This window comes from Pantherophis guttatus, chromosome 1, assembly GCF_059756535.1.
Source record: "Pantherophis guttatus breed Tessera chromosome 1, ASM5975653v1, whole genome shotgun sequence".
Taxonomy (NCBI): domain Eukaryota; kingdom Metazoa; phylum Chordata; class Lepidosauria; order Squamata; family Colubridae; genus Pantherophis; species Pantherophis guttatus.
This window is the reverse complement of record NC_142063.1, coordinates 199371271-199388330: the sequence shown is the minus strand read 5'-3', so window position 1 is coordinate 199388330 and position 17060 is coordinate 199371271. Positions and strand designations below refer to the sequence as shown.

The following is a 17060-nucleotide window of genomic DNA, read 5'->3' as shown; positions in this document are numbered from 1 at the left end:
CAAGATATCGGTCTCCTTTAGTTCAAAGTTACAGAATAGCAACTAATTGAAAAGCTGCTTCCAGACTGACTTGTGGGACAATCCATCATGGCTCTTATTTTCTTGGTGAGGGAAAAAAAAAATCTCTTGAGAGGCCACTTACTATATTTCTTGCTTAGGCGGTGGGCAATTGCTCCTCACTAAAATAGCAATTTTGCTTCTGAAAATCAAGCATTATTAAAAAAATAAAAATAAAATCCAGCACTGCATCAGTCTGTAATCACAGAACTGTATGCTCTGAGGCTTAACAGCATGATTGCAATCCTCAAGGAAGATGTGAATTGCTAAAATCTTTAGCTTAAAATTGTGTTTATTTTGGCCTTCTGAAGCTTTTGCCCTTTTGTTCTTTTAAAAGGGATTCACTAGCAATAAGCGGACCTTCTCAGAGACACCGAGGCCAATTTCTGTGTTTTTGAGGCCCTGAGCAACAGGAAGAAGAATCCTTAATATAACAAAATGAAGTTCACGCTCACAAATACACACAAAACAGGAGGGAGGGGGGGAGGGAGTTTCATATCTTTTATGATTGCGTACGATATAAACATAATGCATATTTCATGAACTTTATCTACAGGAGAAAAAAAATCAATAAAATTGGCCAACTGGAAATATTCATAGAATTATTTATTTAACATGTTCTATGTATTCTTTTCATAATCATGAGCCCTTGCTGAACAAGACCAAGGGTTTATTTGATCTAACAATATTATTTCTAACAGACCAAACATTTCTGTAAAAATGTCAGATGGGATTTATTGTATTTTCAATGGATTGTACAGGCTTGACTCTTAGGCAAGGATTATGGAAAAAGAAACACTACACACCTGGGTGGGACTAATGATACTCCAGAAGAGATGGGCTGTATTTTCAGATCTTTTTAACACTTAAGTCAAATTCAAAACATTAAAACCAATTCAGATTCCAGATAGAAACTCAAGGGAGACGTGCACTGCCCTACATATTCCAAATGTTGGTGGTTTCAATTGAAGCTTCTTACATAAGTTCCTGACTTATTAACTTAAAAAAAGGGACTCTTTTTGATTAAAGACACTTCTTTGTAGATTGAGGACTTAATGGTTCCTGCCTATCAGCTAGCTGATCTTGAGCAAAACAAGTCTCTTTATTCCACAAAGAACGTTCATTCCTGATAACATTCTAAAAAGCAAGAAAATGTGAAAAATATCTGAATCATATTGTCAAAAATTTAGCAGAATCAGGGAAAAAGGTACACCATATCAATATTTCTTGATGAGTCAAATATCCTGTTTCCCCTAAAATAAGACATCCCCTGATAATAAGCCCAATCGGGCTTTTGAGCGCATGCACTAAAATAAGCCCCCCCCAAAATAAGCCCTCCCCCAAAATATTTAAACACATGTGCAGCCGGTCTCCGCCATTTCCTCTGGTTTCCTCCACGCGTCCCAAAATAATAAGACCTCCCCAAAAATAAGGGCAAGCACTTATTTCGGGGTTCAAAAAAATATGAGACAGGGTCTTATTTTCAGGGAAACCCGGTATGACCAAGTGTATATTTTAATAGCATTTTAGAAAGCAAATGATGTAATCCTTGGATGGTGTCAGCAACAATGATATTTGGGGGCTGAACTGTTGTTGTTTTTTTCATAATTTCCCAATCCATTTCCATGACAGTGGTGACTTCTTTATACCATTCCTCTTTTTTGGGGGGGGAGGGGTAGTCTGTTGGTCCAGAAGCAAGCACTAAACCAAAAAAAATTTCTGCTAAAAGACAGTGGAATTGATGGAAATAGTGAGCAGTTTCCATCAATAAGATGGTATAGTTACACCAGCAGTTTTAGACAAATAAAGCAAGACTGGATCTATCTAAACCAGGGGTGTCAAACTTGATTTCATTGAGGACCATATCAGGGTTGTGTTTGACCTCAGGAAGCCGGGGTGGGTAGTGGCCAGGGTGGGCATGGCCAGCTCGACGTCACTTGTGTTGGGGGCACCTGTAGTGGCCCGAGCATTCTGTCAGCGAAAACAGGCTCCTGAGCTCTGTTTTTAGCTGCGACGGCCTCCTGCAACCCTCTGCCAGCAAAAATGAAGTTGGGGAGGGCCGTCCGAGTTCCATTTTCGCTAGCAGTGGCACTGTGGGCCAATCCTGTTTCCAGGGAAGCCACACTGGCCAGATATAAACACCCCATGGGCTGGATCTGGCCCTTGAGCCTTGAGTTTGACACCCCTGACTTAAACTAAGATATACCGAGAAGTCATGGCAAGAGGTAGATTCTGGAGGACAGCAGTAGGGTACTGGCGAAGAAGCACATTACCTGCTCTGGATACTTGAAGTTAGCCTACCACTTGAAATGCAATGGGAAAAGGGGGCCCATGGACCCAATTGATGGGAAAGGCCACCATCATTCCAGATGGTTTTGCTTCTGGAAAAGGAACACTCATTCACATATTTTTCATTCACATTCACATATTCACATATAGTGAATTTTGTGAATTCACATTCACAAAACACAAAATGTTTTGCTGTTTATTCACATAGACAGCAAAACATTTTGCAAAAAATAAGTAATTTAGAAATGAGTCTAATTCCAACGAGAGAATTTGAACAAGAAAAAAAAAAAGGGGGGCGAAATGTTTAGTCCAAATTTAAACCAAAATCTTCTCAGTAAGAAGGACAAGAAGAGAGTGGCAATTGGGAAATCCTTAGAGCACAGCTCTATAACAACCAAAGTTTGAGGCTGTTTTCGTGGGAAAATCCTTCCTGCTAGATAAATCGCTGGAAGTGCTAGATTGCTAGCTTGGATTTCTCCTGCCAGAAAACTAGGTACCTCACCATAGTTTGAGGTTTGGATACCAGCAACAATTCTTTTGCTCTTTCCCTCATTCTAACCTTAATCATTGGTTTTATTGGTTTGTTGGTATTTTTGGTGGACTCTTTCTGAACTACATGGGCCTGCACCTTGATAGTTTGTACAGTGTCTTCATGTGATTTAGATAGCAAATGCCTTTCTACACTTGTGGCTCTTATTGGTCAAACGTCTTCAGAGTTGGCAAACACACTCTTATTATAGAAAAAAATATTAAAAATTACAGAAAAAAATTTATAAAAAGAAAAAAAAAAGAAAAGAAAAAAAATTATGTAGGGGTGGGGTGTTGATTGTCCAGACTTTTTGCTCCTGAAGCTTTCCAATGATGGCTTCAAGACTTTCCCCCCTCTTCTGGTATTAAAATCGATGCATTAATTTTCCATTACAACTTGAGCACAGATAGTTCTTCTGCTCTGTTTGTCGTACAAGACTTCTGCCGCCGTAAGCTTTCCAGAAATGTTGCATTGAGGGACCTGATAGACGGGAAACATGTTACTGTAGCCTTGTTTAATAAACAAAGTGTGTGCGAGAAATGGGCTGGGAGGAGAAAGTACAGGAGGCAGAATGTCCCTGGATGATGAAACCATAGGAAGGCTGTCTCAAAGGCACGCACAAAGGGCTAGAGAGATTCTGTTTACTAATATTCTAATTTGCATCCTGCACTGTAGGTTCTGCCTCAACAAATGACAATACCTTGTTCCCTGTGTCTTCTTGTGGAATGTGAGCAACGCTGGACCTAGTGAGCATATGGATGGAAAACCTCAATAAAATCCTAAACATGGAAGTAAGACGGGGGTGGAGGGGAGGGAGGGAAGCCTCAAACTAAAAAAGCATTAGCCATACCGCCAAAGAAACAACCACAGGAATATCTATGAAGTCAATAGGAATCAAGCTCAATTCAAGGGAGATTTTTTTGCCATACCTTTGTAGATCTTGAGGGCACTGGGTGAGTTTGAAGCTCCTTTCCAAACCTTATCTTTTTATGACTCTCAATTCATAAGTCTACATACAGAATATTTATCCCTCTCCTGAAAAGAGAAGGGTGTGAATCATGTTTGTGTCCAGTTATCAGAGTGGATAAAAATCAATGATTTTTTTAAAAAAATCAAAAAAATCAGATTTTTTTTATTTAAATCGGATTTTTTTGATTTTTATTGAATTTATTTTAATAAAAAACTTTTGGGGTAAAAATCTATTGTAAGATAGTTTTCTATTTAAGATACATAAATAATTTAGTTTATTCAGCATGAAACAGAGCTTAGTTATGTAGCATCAGGCTGTATATTCTGCAACACTGAGACTATCGATGAGTAGCAGAGATGACAGTTGCTCTTTAAAAATTATGATTTAAATCGAGTTGATTTAAATCAAGCCTTTTTACTAGTGATTTAAATCATGATTTAAATTGTGATTTAAATCAACTCGATTTAAATCAAATCCACCCTGCCAGTTATGCAAGCATAAGCCGTCTCATACATGTTCAAATACACCAACATTTGATATGATCCCACACACTCATTTCTAACACTGTCTTTATTTATTTATTTATTTATTTATTTATTTATTTATTTATTTATTTATTTAATTAATTTGTATACCGCCCTCCTCCAACAGGACTCAGGGCGGTGAACAGCCACGGTAAAACACAACATATAAAATCTAAAAGCAGTTTAAAAGACATTAAATAATTTTGACCATCAATTTAAAACAACCCAGTTAAAACCAAATTCAAATTAAAACCGCAAGGATGGGATCAAGCCAGTCCGACTAGATGAAATAGATGTGTTTTCAGGGCCTGACGAAAAGTCCGGAGGTCTGATATCGTGGTCTTCTTGCACAGGGTTACAGCAGATCTTGTGCTGCCTTGCTAATCTCCTGGCATGTTCTAAGCCTAAAAATCGGTTGTCTCCCCCACCACCTGCTCCCCAGTGCTACTGTCCCAAAATGGCCAAAAGCAAAAACACTGAAACAATGCCAAGCCCAGAATTTTCTCATTGTCAGGATTTCTGCTGAAACACACAATACCTTGTTTATTGTTGAAAATGCCTTCACTGGTTACACCACAGCACAGCGGGATGACCCAGATGGCTTTCCCATGAGAAACATCTAATAGAGACGCACAACGAAATAAATCCAAGTTTAAAAAAAAAAAAAAGCAAAGACAATGTGGGTTTGTACAGCGAGGCAAAACGTTGGCAGGGAATTAGCGAAGAAAACACTATTGTCCTTCAGAGAACATCATTTGCTTTGTACATTCTATTTCAGCTTTTCTTAACTTGGACCACTCCATATGTCTTGGAGTTCAGTTCCCGTTATCCCCTGCCAACTTCAGACTTGACATAAATAAGAAGATTCTCCAGATGATCTCTTCCTGGAGAGGAGGACGGATGTACCCTGTTTTCCCCCAAAATAAGACATCTCCTGATAATAAGCCCAATCGGGCTTTTGAATGCATGGCAATAAGGCCAAGCGCTTATTTCAGGGTTCAAAAAAAATATAAGACAGGGTCTTATTTTTGGGGAAACACGGTACTAGCTTTCCAACTTCGTGAGAACTTGAACACGATAGCCATGCTTTAAAGGATTCTCATATGTTATGTGGGCTCCGTCCTTGACACTCTTCTTACCCTCCTGATGGCTTTGTTTTCAAAGTTAAAGCAGTAACATTTACGCAGGTTACTAAACGAAGAGAGGAACACACTGATGCTGTCTAACAACTTAAGTAACTATGTTGCCATAGTAAATATATAGCTCCTACTCCTGATTTAAAGAGCATAGCATTGCAAACTTAGATCAGGAGAATTGGCGAAGTCTCATGCTTGCATGTCAAATCATGTTATGCCATTTGAAATAGCTCCACCTTGGTTCTTCCAGTCATTGTATCTTCATACCACCTAGCTAACCTTGACCAATCCTGAAAGTTAAACAGGATTGTACCCAGTTGTATTTGGAAGGGAGATCATGAAGAAATTCTAGGTCTGTGGGCTAGAATGAGAAGCTGAAAAAATGCTTGAAGAAGGCAATGCAGACTATTTCCATATTGCTGTCAAGAAAACTACACAGATGTACCCTGTTTCCCCGAAAATAAGACCTGACCAGAAAATAAGCCCTAGCATGATTTTTCAGGATGCTTGTAATATAAGCCCTACCCCCAAAATAAGCCCAGTTAAGATTGTCAGCCAGATGGATGCATTTAGTACCGTATTTCCCCCAAAATAAGACCCAACCAGAAAATAAGCCCTAATGTGACTTTTGGAGCAAAAATTAATATAAGACGTGGTCTTATTTTCAGGGAAACACGGTATTTTTGCCCAGGAGCAGAACCCAGCTCAAACAAGTCTACAGTTTACTTCAGAGTGCATGCTGACTTTCACTGAATACTTTTCCCAATACACATATAGTATTTCCAAAGCACACCAATACAAACTAGATCAGACTAGCAAATAATGCCTCTGTGAGCAAAACTAGCATGTCCAAGAGAAGGTCTTGAACAGGTGGTTGGATAAATCTGTAGGGACAAAGGTATAAATGGCTAAGAGGTATAAAGGAGAGATTTCACACAAACACACACTCTTCACACTAAAAGTCAAAGGGGCACTTGAGAGGGATAAGTACATGGAGTACTACCTATATAGAGTTCCTACAGACTCTGCTTCCAAGAAGGAAGACTGGAGAGGCACATGACCTAATCCAGCACAGTCATTCTTCTTTAAAATTTATTTTTTTAAAAAAAATATATCTTGATATCTAGTTTTTCTTAAGCATGGCAGATTTTGGATGGTATGAGAACACACCCAGCCTCATTAATAGGACCTACCTATGGTAACCAAGCTCCCAATTTACCATTGGAGTGAGTATTTATTTGTACAGCAGGTTCCATATTCGAGGAAAATCCGTAAGGCCATACAGCATTACAGGCATTTGCAGCATATTAAACAATGCTTTAAGAATTCTGTAACAAGCAAAATTCTTCAGTAGCTTTATACCCATGTCTGTAATGGGTTAGGGATACCCAGATTAAATTGTACGATATGAAAACAGAGACATTTCATAGACTTTGCAAACTTATTTAATGGAAGGTATTTTAAAGCTTTAATATTATGTGGGCAACATTGGGGGGAAGGGGAGGGAGATACATCAGAACATTGGATATATGTTTAGCTCACCACACCAGCAATGAGCCACTACAGTAGGTGCCACTGTAAAGGCATTCTTTGGGTTACATAGAAAATGTCCTACCTGAATGTCCCTTTTATGCTCGCTGCGACGACAATCCTACTAATGGGTTCCTTCAGTTCTGATTGGTTGTACTGAGTGCTCATAATGTTTTCCTTTGCAGTCCTGGTCCCGCCCACCCTGCCTCGGCTAGTCAGTCTTTTTCACGAATTATCTCCACAATTGAAGCAGAAAGGTAGCAGAAACAACACCGACATACTGCAGAGGAAGAAAAAAAGGAAAACCCCACCCATGGCAGGGGATGGCTGGCCGACGGGCAGGCCGAATTGTCGTCGCAGCGAGCATAAAAGGGACGTTCAAGTAGGACAACGTCCATTTTCCTGACTCGCTGCCCCGACAATCCTACTAATGGGACATGCCCAAGCTCACGAATTCTGGGAGGGAACCGGAGCCATCCCCTGAACATGGGGGGAAATTATAGATTGTAAGACACATCTGCCGAAAGAAGCGTCAGCAGAAGCAAACATATCCAAACGATAATGACGAACAAATGAAGAAAGGGAAGACCAGGTGGCCGCCCGGCAAATTTCGTCTATAGAGGCCTGTGTAGCCCAGGCCGCAGAAGTGGCTGCGCTCCTTGTGGAATGTGGTAAGATGCCACCTGGAATAGAACCCCCTTGTAACTCATAGGCTTTAGAGATACAGGCTTTAAGCCAGCACCCCACAGTAGCAGAAGAGACCTTCTGTCCCATGGACGACGGCAAAAAGGACACCAGCAAGGCCTCCGTCTTCCGAAAGAAGGCGGTACGTCGTATATAACGCCTGAGAGCTCGACGGACGTCTAGGGTATGCCATTTCTTTTCTAGCGGATGATGAGGGTCTGGGCAAAAATTTGGGAGTACAGTTTCTTGAGCCCAGTGAAATCTTGAATTAATTTTAGGCACAAACGCCGGATCAAGCCGAAGAACCACACGATCGGGGAAGAAAATACAAAGGTCCTGTCGAATAGAGAGCGCTGCAATCTCGGAAACTCTGTGGGCCGATGTCACCGCTAACAGAAAGGCCATCTTTAATGACAAGTAGCGCAAGGAAGCCGAACCCAGTGGTTCAAAAGGAGCGAATGTGAGGGCTTGCAGCACAATGATAAGGTCCCATGTAGGATAGCGGTGTATCATGGGTTTGCGTAAATTTGTGGCCCCGTGTAAAAAGGATTGAATCCTCCGATCATGAGAAAGAGACTGTTGACCCTCTCCAGTCAAAACGGTAGCTAAAGCCGCTACTTGGCGCCAAAGAGTTGACGGGGACAAACCCTTGTCGAAACCCGTCTGCAGAAATTGAAAGACGTCGGAGACAGAAGCCGAGGTAGGATCGACATGGTTGGAAATGCACCACTGTGTGAAAATTCTCCAGGACGCATTGTAAATGCATATGGTCAAGGACCACCTGGCCGCTTGAATGGTAGAGATGACGTCAGACGGAATGTTGTCCTTCCTTAAGATGATCCTTTCAAGCGCCAGACGGTCAACTGGAGCCAGTCTGGATCCGGGTGGAGAACGACACCTTGGCTTAGGGACATTCGGTCGCGAGAATGCACCATGGGGCCTCGACAGACAGGTCCATCAGATCGGCGAACTACGCTCTCCGTGGCCAATGAGACGCCACCAGGAGAAGGTCTGCCTGTTCCAGAAGCACCTTCTGGATCAATCTCGGAATGACCGGAATCGGGGAAAATATGTAGAGGAGACCTTTGGGCCACGGGGAGGAGAGAGCGTCATGGCCTTCTGTGCCTGACAAAAGAAAGCGGGTTAAGTACCGTGGAAGCTGCGCATTTTGAGACGTCGCAAACAGATCGACGGTTGGGGTCCCGTATCTGGCTGAAATTTCGTGAAACAGTAGGGGGCTCAAGCGCCACTCCGATGGATCCAAGTGACCCCTGCTGAGGTAGTCCACTTGGAGATTGGACTTGCCCGATTTGTGCTCCGCCTTTAGTGAGAGGATATGCTGTTCTGCCCAAGACATCAACCTCTCTGTCTCCGCCATCATCTCCTTGGACTGTGTGCCGCCTTACTGATTGAGATGGGCCTTCGTGGCCATATTGTCTATTAGAATGAGAACATGTTTGTTGCGTACTTGAGAAAGAAACTGAATCAAAACCAACCGCACTGCACGGAGTTCCAACCAGTTGATACTGTGTTGTCTTTCCAGAGGGGACCAAGTTCCTTGCGCAAGAAGCGACTCCAGATGGGCGCCCCAGCCATATAGGCTGCCATCCGTGGTAATTGTGACCCGCTGAGGCTCGAGAAAGAGGGTCCTGGATTGAAGGGCTGGAGAGACCCACCAGCGAAGAGACTGCCGCACATGACGAGGAACCACTACTTTAGTAATTGCCTCTGCACGCCCTGTCCGTTGAAAAGGGAGCAAGAACCACTGCAGTTGACGGGAGTGGCGGCGTGCCCATGGCACGATCTGAATGCAAGATATGAACTTCCCCAATAGTTGGGACAACAAGAGAACCGGAACAGAGTTCTTTGATAACACTTGGTGCACAAGGTCCCTGATACTGGATTGGTGATCTGGAGATAGAAAAACACGGCCATGTAATGAATTTAATATCGCCCCCAGGTGAAGAATGTTCGTCGTTGGAGAAAGGTGGCTCTTGTCCAGATTGAGAACGAAACCGTGACTCTTCAAGATGTGAAGTACCGTCCGTCTGTCCCGCTGTGCCTGGTCCGGGGAGGCCGATAGAAGCAAAATATCGTCCAGATAACAAACTATGTGGACGGAGCGCTCCCACAATGAAGCCGCCAAGGCCGCCAGAACCTTTGTGAACGTCCAAGGCGCCGATAGTCCAAACGGCATGGCCTTGTATTGAAAATGGCACTCGTTGTAAGTAAACCGGAGGAAGCGTCTGTGAAGCGGGTGGATTGGCACGTGGAGATAGGCTTCCTTGATGTCGATTGACTGCATGAGATCCCCACGCCGGCTGCAGCCGAGAATGGAACGGAGCGAATGCATTTTGAAACGCCAATACAACACATGGAGGTTGAGTTGTTTGAGGTTCAGAATTCCCCCCCAGCCCCCCGAACCCTTGTGAACAAGAAACAATATTGAATAAAATCCGGTCCGTACCTGATTTTCCAGAACCGGCTCGATGGCCTCTATGTCCAACAGGTGTTGGATCTCTAGATCCATGAGATGTCTCTTCTGAGGAGAACCCGACAAGGGGCACTGAATGAATCGGTTCGGAGGGGCGGAGGTGAATTCCAGAGAAGGCCGCTGGTGATAGTGCAAAGAAACCAGGCGTCCATTGAAGAATTGTCCCACTGGTGGTAAAAGGACTGGAGCCTTCCGCCTATAGAAAGAGGAGATGGCGAGTCACTTGCCATGACGGAATGAGCGAAAACCGGAGCCCCGGAAAGGTCTCTTAAGGTCGGGTCGGCGTCTGCCCCGGTCTCGGAAGGAGGAGCGATCAGATGACAAGTACTGTCCCTGGGCGGAAGATCGTTGAAAATAGGACCCGCTGGGTCCTGGGTCAACACGAAAGGGCGGCCGGGTATAAGGGGTGTATCTGCGATCCGGTCGTCTATATGATGTAGAAAGTACCTTTCTTTTATCACGACCTTCCACCAAAACTGGATCCAAAGCCGGTCCAAAAAGAGTGGATCCTTTATAGGGAGCCGTGGAAAGCCGCCATTTAGACTTCAAGTCGGCCCTCCAATGACGAAGCCATAGGAGGCGACGAGAAACCACCGTGGAGGCAAGGGCTCTGGATGCAAACTTTGCAGCATCCAACGAGGCATCGGCAGAGTATTCAGCTGCTGCTATTAGCTTAGTCACATCCTGATGAATACGGGCCTCTTCTGGAGGCAATCTGTCTTGAAGCTGGTGAAGCCAGATAAGCGACCCCCTATTAAAAAACAAGGCAGAAGTCGCCGCGCAGATGGCCCAGGCAGCCGCCTGATGCGTTTTTCTAAAGGACATCTCTGCTCGTTTATCCTCCATCTTAAGACCGTCTCCAACATCCCCGGCAAGAACCGAAGAAGAAATGAGGCCTGAAACAGGCTCATCCACTGAAGGTAACTGCAATAAAGTGTCTAGTTCTGGGGCAGCGCAATACATCCTTTTGTCATGTCCGGTCGGTCCAGAAAGAGACCTAGGACGCTCCCATGGCTGTTGTATCACCTGCAAAAATAAATCCGGACATGGTACAAAGTCAATCTCAGGCTGAGGCAACTTGAATAAGGACTCATTAGGGTTGGACTGATCCTGCGACAATGAATCTGGGTCAAGTACTTTGCCCATGTTGGTAGCCACCTTCGCCTTATGCAAGAGTGATTTAAAGAGGGCAGGCCTGAAAAGCCTTGGAAAGGCCGGTTTGTCTGGCATATTCTCCTCATCATCAGAAAGTTCAAAGTCCTCAAGATAATCCCCATCTTGAACAGAACCCTCAGACAGGTGGTATGATTGACTTGAGGAGGAGAGCTGAACCCTGGGTGCAGCAGGAAGCATACTGAAAGTACCCCCTGAAGCGTTCAGGAGGACCTGTTGTTGCAGCCCGGCCTGGAAAATACTAGCAAAGGCCTGGGACAGAATGGATTGAAGGTCCAGGGTCTGACTTGAACTAAGGTTCCCCCCCCCGTCTCGTAAACCACCGCAGCGGGAGCAACTATGGTCTCCGGGGCAACATTTGGGGCCTGGGGAGGTGCAGAACCCTGAGTTATGGTGTCCCCTTGCATACAGCTCAGATCGTGACCCTGAGGGACAAGTATAATATCGCCCTGTGGCCAAGCCACAATATTAGGCACCTGAGGGTTCGACACAGGAGGTGCTGACGGCTGGGCCGCGTTGTCCTCAACAAGTAAGGCAGGGAGAGACTCATTCTGCCTAGCAGCCTTAGCCTTATTAAACTGCCTTTCCAAGGCGGTATGGAGTCTCATGGCATCCTTATCCATGGTCCCATCATAATGTGAGGATTTGGAACCTGCCTTTTCTATGCCCCTGGTCTTAGCCTTTCTCTTCCCAGCGGGTTTGGGCAATGGGGCTCTAGGTGGAGAGACATCCTGCTCAATGTCAGATGACAGAGCAGAGTCCACAATAATTCTGTGTATATATATATATATGGCAAACAGTCAGGAAGGCAGCAGAGAAATAGGAAAAATTGCAAATAAACTCCCCTTTAGTTAAGCAGACGTCCAGGCAATAGAAGTCAGGGAGACAGATGGATGTAGGAACTCCATCCGCAATGCCACGCTTTGCTGCCCGCTCGGGTAAGGATCAAGCCGAGCTGTCAAGTCAAAACTCCTTTTCAAAATGGCGATCAGAAGAAATTGGCGCCAGAAAATGGCGGGCGCAACGACAACTGCTTCAGTGGAGTCGCAAGCGCCGCTTAAAAGCCAGTAAAGCCAAACAGGAAATCAATCGGCAAGCCAAAAGAGAACAAATGAGTTGATAAACTGCTCACCCCCAGCCAGTAACAAGGCTGTCAAATTCGAATTGGCGGGAACCCTCACCCGCCGCGAAGCTGTCTCCCAACGTCAGGGTATGCCTCTGACGGGCAGGGAACCTGGAGCCGCAAATTGCAAGGAGAAGCTGCGTGGGTGAGGGCAGTTATACCGGCAAGCCGGGAAACCAGTTCCTCCACCCGCGGCACAACAAAAGGCAATAAAATGAAGCGCGCCTCTCACCTGGGCGAAAATGTCAATTGCGCCTCTCAGCTGGCCTTCGGAGATAAAATGGCGGATCGGCGGCTCAGGGCCGCAGCCCGAATCCGCAGCTCGCTGAGCGTAAGAACTCCCCCGGTGCGCAGCTCTCCGATAATAATTTTAACACAAATAACGAATTAACAAGACAGCAGTAAAATTTAACAGAGAAATCCAGCGAAAGCCTAATAATAGGTTAGCCAAAAAGCACTCAGATCTGATCCAATCCACTGAGTGAAAAAGACTGACTAGCCGAGGCAGAGTGGGCGGGACCAGGAGGAGGAAAACATTATGAGCACTCAGTACAACCAATCAGAACTGAAGGAACCCATTAGTAGGCTTGTCGGAGCAGCGAGTCAGGAAAATAGAATAACAGAATTGGAAGGGACCTTGGAGGTCTTCTAGTCCAAACCCCTGCCTAGGCAGGAAACCCTACACCACTTCAGACAAATGGTTATCCAACATCTTCTTAAAAACTTTCAGTGTTGGAGCATTTGCAACTTCTGGAGGCAAATTGTTCCACTGATTAATTGTTCTAACTGTCAGGAAATTTCTTCTTAGTTCTAAGTTGCTTCTCTCCTTGATTAGTTTCCACCCATTGCTTCTTCTCCTACCCTCAGGTGCTTTGGAGAATAGTTTGACTCTCTCTTCTTTGTGCCAGCCCCTGAGATATTGGAACACTGCTATCATGTCTCCCCAGTCCTTCTTTTCATTAAACTAGACATACCCAGTTCCTGCAGTCGTTCTTCATATCTTTTAGCCTCCAGTCCCCTAATCATCTTTGTTGTTCTTCTCTGCACTTTTTCTAGAGTCTCCACATCTTTTTTACATTGTGGCGACCAAAACTGAATGCAGTACTCCAAGTACTGCATCCTTGGCCTTACCAAGGCACTATAAAGTAAAATACCCACAACCACTACTTATGTGCCCACTTCCATGCTTGTCCAGAGTCCATTAAGCCATCAAATTGCTTTTAATGTCCCATAGAGACTTATGCAGAAGAAAGGACCTACATCCAGGGAATCATGCTATTCACAAAACAATTAACATATTGTTTTATTTAATGCTGCATCTAGAATTAATGAAATTGATTTCCAAACAGGATAAAACAGTTTCCAAAACCTGAAAACCATGGTGGCTCATCCCTTCCCCCCATTTGCCTAAAGATATAGAAGGGATTGTTAATAGTCAGGGGAGAGAGGTATGTTTCAGAGAGTGGATGGATGAGAACATGAATATATGTTTGCACTAGCCAAAAGGAACAAAATTAAACAGAAGTCTCAAATTTATTTCTGCATTAATAAAATGTATTACTATTAACTGAACCTTTCCATAATTGAAAAAGATAATAATAGCATTTACTCAAAATGGTAAAATCCATTTATATTGCATATCAGCTCTAAAAGTCTTGAAAATTCACTCTGACTCTGTATTAAAGAGGAGCAGCCAAGAAACTTCACATTGTTCCACTAAAATCACTGGTCGGTAAAAGGTCCCTGGTGTACGCTTTCCCATTACTTTGCAAAAATACAGCTGTCCATCTTTCACGGAACTAGAGATATCACATCAGGTTGGTCTTCTCAATTGTGTTTTATCAGAGCAAGCTGTTCCACTCACCCATTTATTTTGTTCAGCGCACTGAACAAAACTGGAAAAAATCTCTACAGGTAATTCTTGATTTACAGCCAGTCACTTAGCAACCGTTTGAAGTTACGACGGATCTCCCTGGGGGTACCTATGACTCGGTTCAGGGGTGGGCTTCAAAATTTTTTAGCAAGAGGTTCTCTGCCCGGTTGTTGGGTGAGCGTGGCCTAGTCAGCCTCCTGCACCACGGTGGGGGGGGGCATTTTTTCCCTACCTGGGATCTGGAAGCTTTTCTCAAGCCCCTGGGAGGGTGAAAATGGCCTCCCCAAACTCCGGAGGCCCTCTGGCCTTCCCGAACTTCCAGTAGGCCCATTTTTTGCCCTCCCCGAGCCTTCGTACACGACCTACACTTACCTGCATCCAAAACGGGCTGCGTGGGGACTCCTGGGAGGGGCGGGGTAGGCGGGATCAGCCAGGAGTGGGATTTGGGGGTTCTCTGAACTGCACAGAATCTTAGCTAGAGGTTCTCCCAAAACCCTGCGAACCCCAAGCAACCCACTCCTGACTCAGTTACAAACTTCCAAGCATTTACTATCCTTTTTCAGCAAAACTGGACCATAACAAATCATGGGTTTGCTTCATGACTGCGGCATTTGATTAACAAGTGTGGTGGTCAATTTATGACCATGGAGGTCACTTAACTACTGCTTCAAAGGAGGTTATATAATCAGGTCGGTCACAGGGGTAACCCAATTTACAACTGTCACAACTTACAACTGTGATCGGCAGACTCCATTATGGTCGTAAATCGAGGACTACCTGGAATGATTCTGATGCCCAAAGAATCTATGAAGCTAGGGCCACAATGCAAACAACGCTCTCACTTGTCCATGTGCAGAGTGCATTATACTATAGCAGCCTTTCCCTATTTGATGCTCATTTAAAAGATTGGGATTAAAGTTTCAAAAATTTTAGACCAAACTGATGTGAAACTTTGGGAAGTCTAGTTCTAACAAACTTGAATGTCTGATCAATATAACATTTACTCTACCAAACCAGAAGTAAACTGCATTGCTGAAAAACTCAAGACTCACAAGTAAATGAGAAAAAGGTCATTTTTTCCCTAGCAACATGATAAGAAAAAAAATTCATTTCACTGGATTTTCAGAAAATCTTTTATAATAAAACAATGTAATTTTGTAATAAACTGTGGTTTATTGAACAAGCCACAATGACTTGCCTTGCACACACAGCCAAAGTCATAAACTGCAGTTTACAGTCCTTCATTTGAAGCCAAAATACCACGGTGACTTTGCATGACATGTAAACCCAGCTACAATGGCTGGAGATGCTCTCAGGTTTCAACAGGTCTTTCCAAAAAAAAAATGCAATGAAAAGTTTGGACTGAATTTGTAAGCTTAGTTTGGGAATGGACAAGTTAGTAAAAGAGAAGCCAGTTATCGTTTGGTGAAAAGGGTTAGGTGGTTTTTTTTTTCATCCTGTCTTTATTATTTTTATAAATAAATTGGCTCAAGACGGCAAGCATACCTAATAAAGATAGTCCTCAACTTACAACAGTTCATTTTATGACCTCTCAAAGTTACAATGATCCTGAAAAAGTGACTTATGACTGTTTTTCACACGACCACTGCAGCATCCCCATGGTCACTTGATCAAAATTCAGAGGCTTGGCAATTGACTCATATTTATGACGGTTGCCGTGTTCCAGAATCATGGGATCCACTTTTGTGACCTTCTGACAAGTGAAGTCGATGGGAAGCCAGATTCACTTTACAACAGCATAACTAACTGCAGTGATTCACTTAACAACTGTGGCAAGAAAGGTCGTAAAAAGGGGCAAAATTCATTTAAACAACTGTCTCGCTTAGCAACAAAAATTTTGGGCTCAACTGTGATCGTAAAGTGAGGACTACCTGTACTCCCTCTTCCTCCTATATTCCCCACAACAAGAATCCTGTGAGATGGTTTAGGTCTGTGATGGCGAACATATGGCACATGTGCCACAGGTGGCACGCTGAGCCATATCGGTGGGCACGTGAGCTCAGCTCCGCCGTGCATGCACGTGTCGGCCAGCTGAATTTTGGGTCTTTTAGGCCCACCGGAAGTCAGGAAAAAGGCTGTTCCCAGCCTCTGGAGGGCCTCCGGGGGAGTGGGGAAGGCCATTTTTGCCCTCCCCAGCCTCCTAGAAAGGCTCTGGAGCCTGGGGAGAGCGAAAAATGGGCCTACCTTGCCATCGCATGCCAAAAGTGGGGCGAGCGCGGGGGGGTCGCACACGCATGGCGCATAGAATTATGGGTGTGGGCACACGCACGAGCGACACCACCACCCCCGCACTCCCCCCACTTTTGGCACGCGATGGCAAAAAGGTTAGCCATCCCTGGTTTAGGTTGAGAGTGTGTGACTGGCCCAAAGTCACCCAGCCAGTTTTCATACCAACAAAGGGACTAGAACTCACAATCCCCTGGTTTCTAACCTAGTGCTATAACCACTAGACCAAACTGGCTAAACGAGTTTTAGCTTGAATATCCCTGAGGTTGCATGCTATACCATAGGTCCTATTTCAGCAAATGGAAGCATCTGAATCCCTTGTCTGGGGCTGTGAAAATATGGTTGGGATTGGCTGATACTCTGATGGAGACCACCTAGAAACTCCAGGGGCATAGGCTTCACTGAGAAATTAAATAATTCCCAAAGAAAGC

At 44.3% G+C, this 17060-nt stretch overlaps 1 protein-coding gene across 9 annotated transcripts in view; it reads right to left on the bottom strand.

The window, feature by feature from the left end:
- Positions 1-17060, bottom strand: part of PAK5 (p21 (RAC1) activated kinase 5) — a 149641-nt gene that overhangs the window by 74795 nt on the left and 57786 nt on the right. Inside the window, exons 1-2 of one of the 9 annotated variants that reach the window (XM_087882308.1) lie at positions 4908-4983; positions 3805-3910 (exon numbers count right to left, since the gene is read on the bottom strand). The exons of 7 other annotated variants lie outside the window; for them this stretch is intronic. The gene's annotated coding sequence lies outside the window, so the exon portion shown is untranslated. Of the gene's footprint in view, positions 1-3804; positions 3911-4907; positions 4984-17060 lie in introns of those variants that run through there. One more of the 9 variants, XM_087882311.1, reaches the window with a different exon arrangement.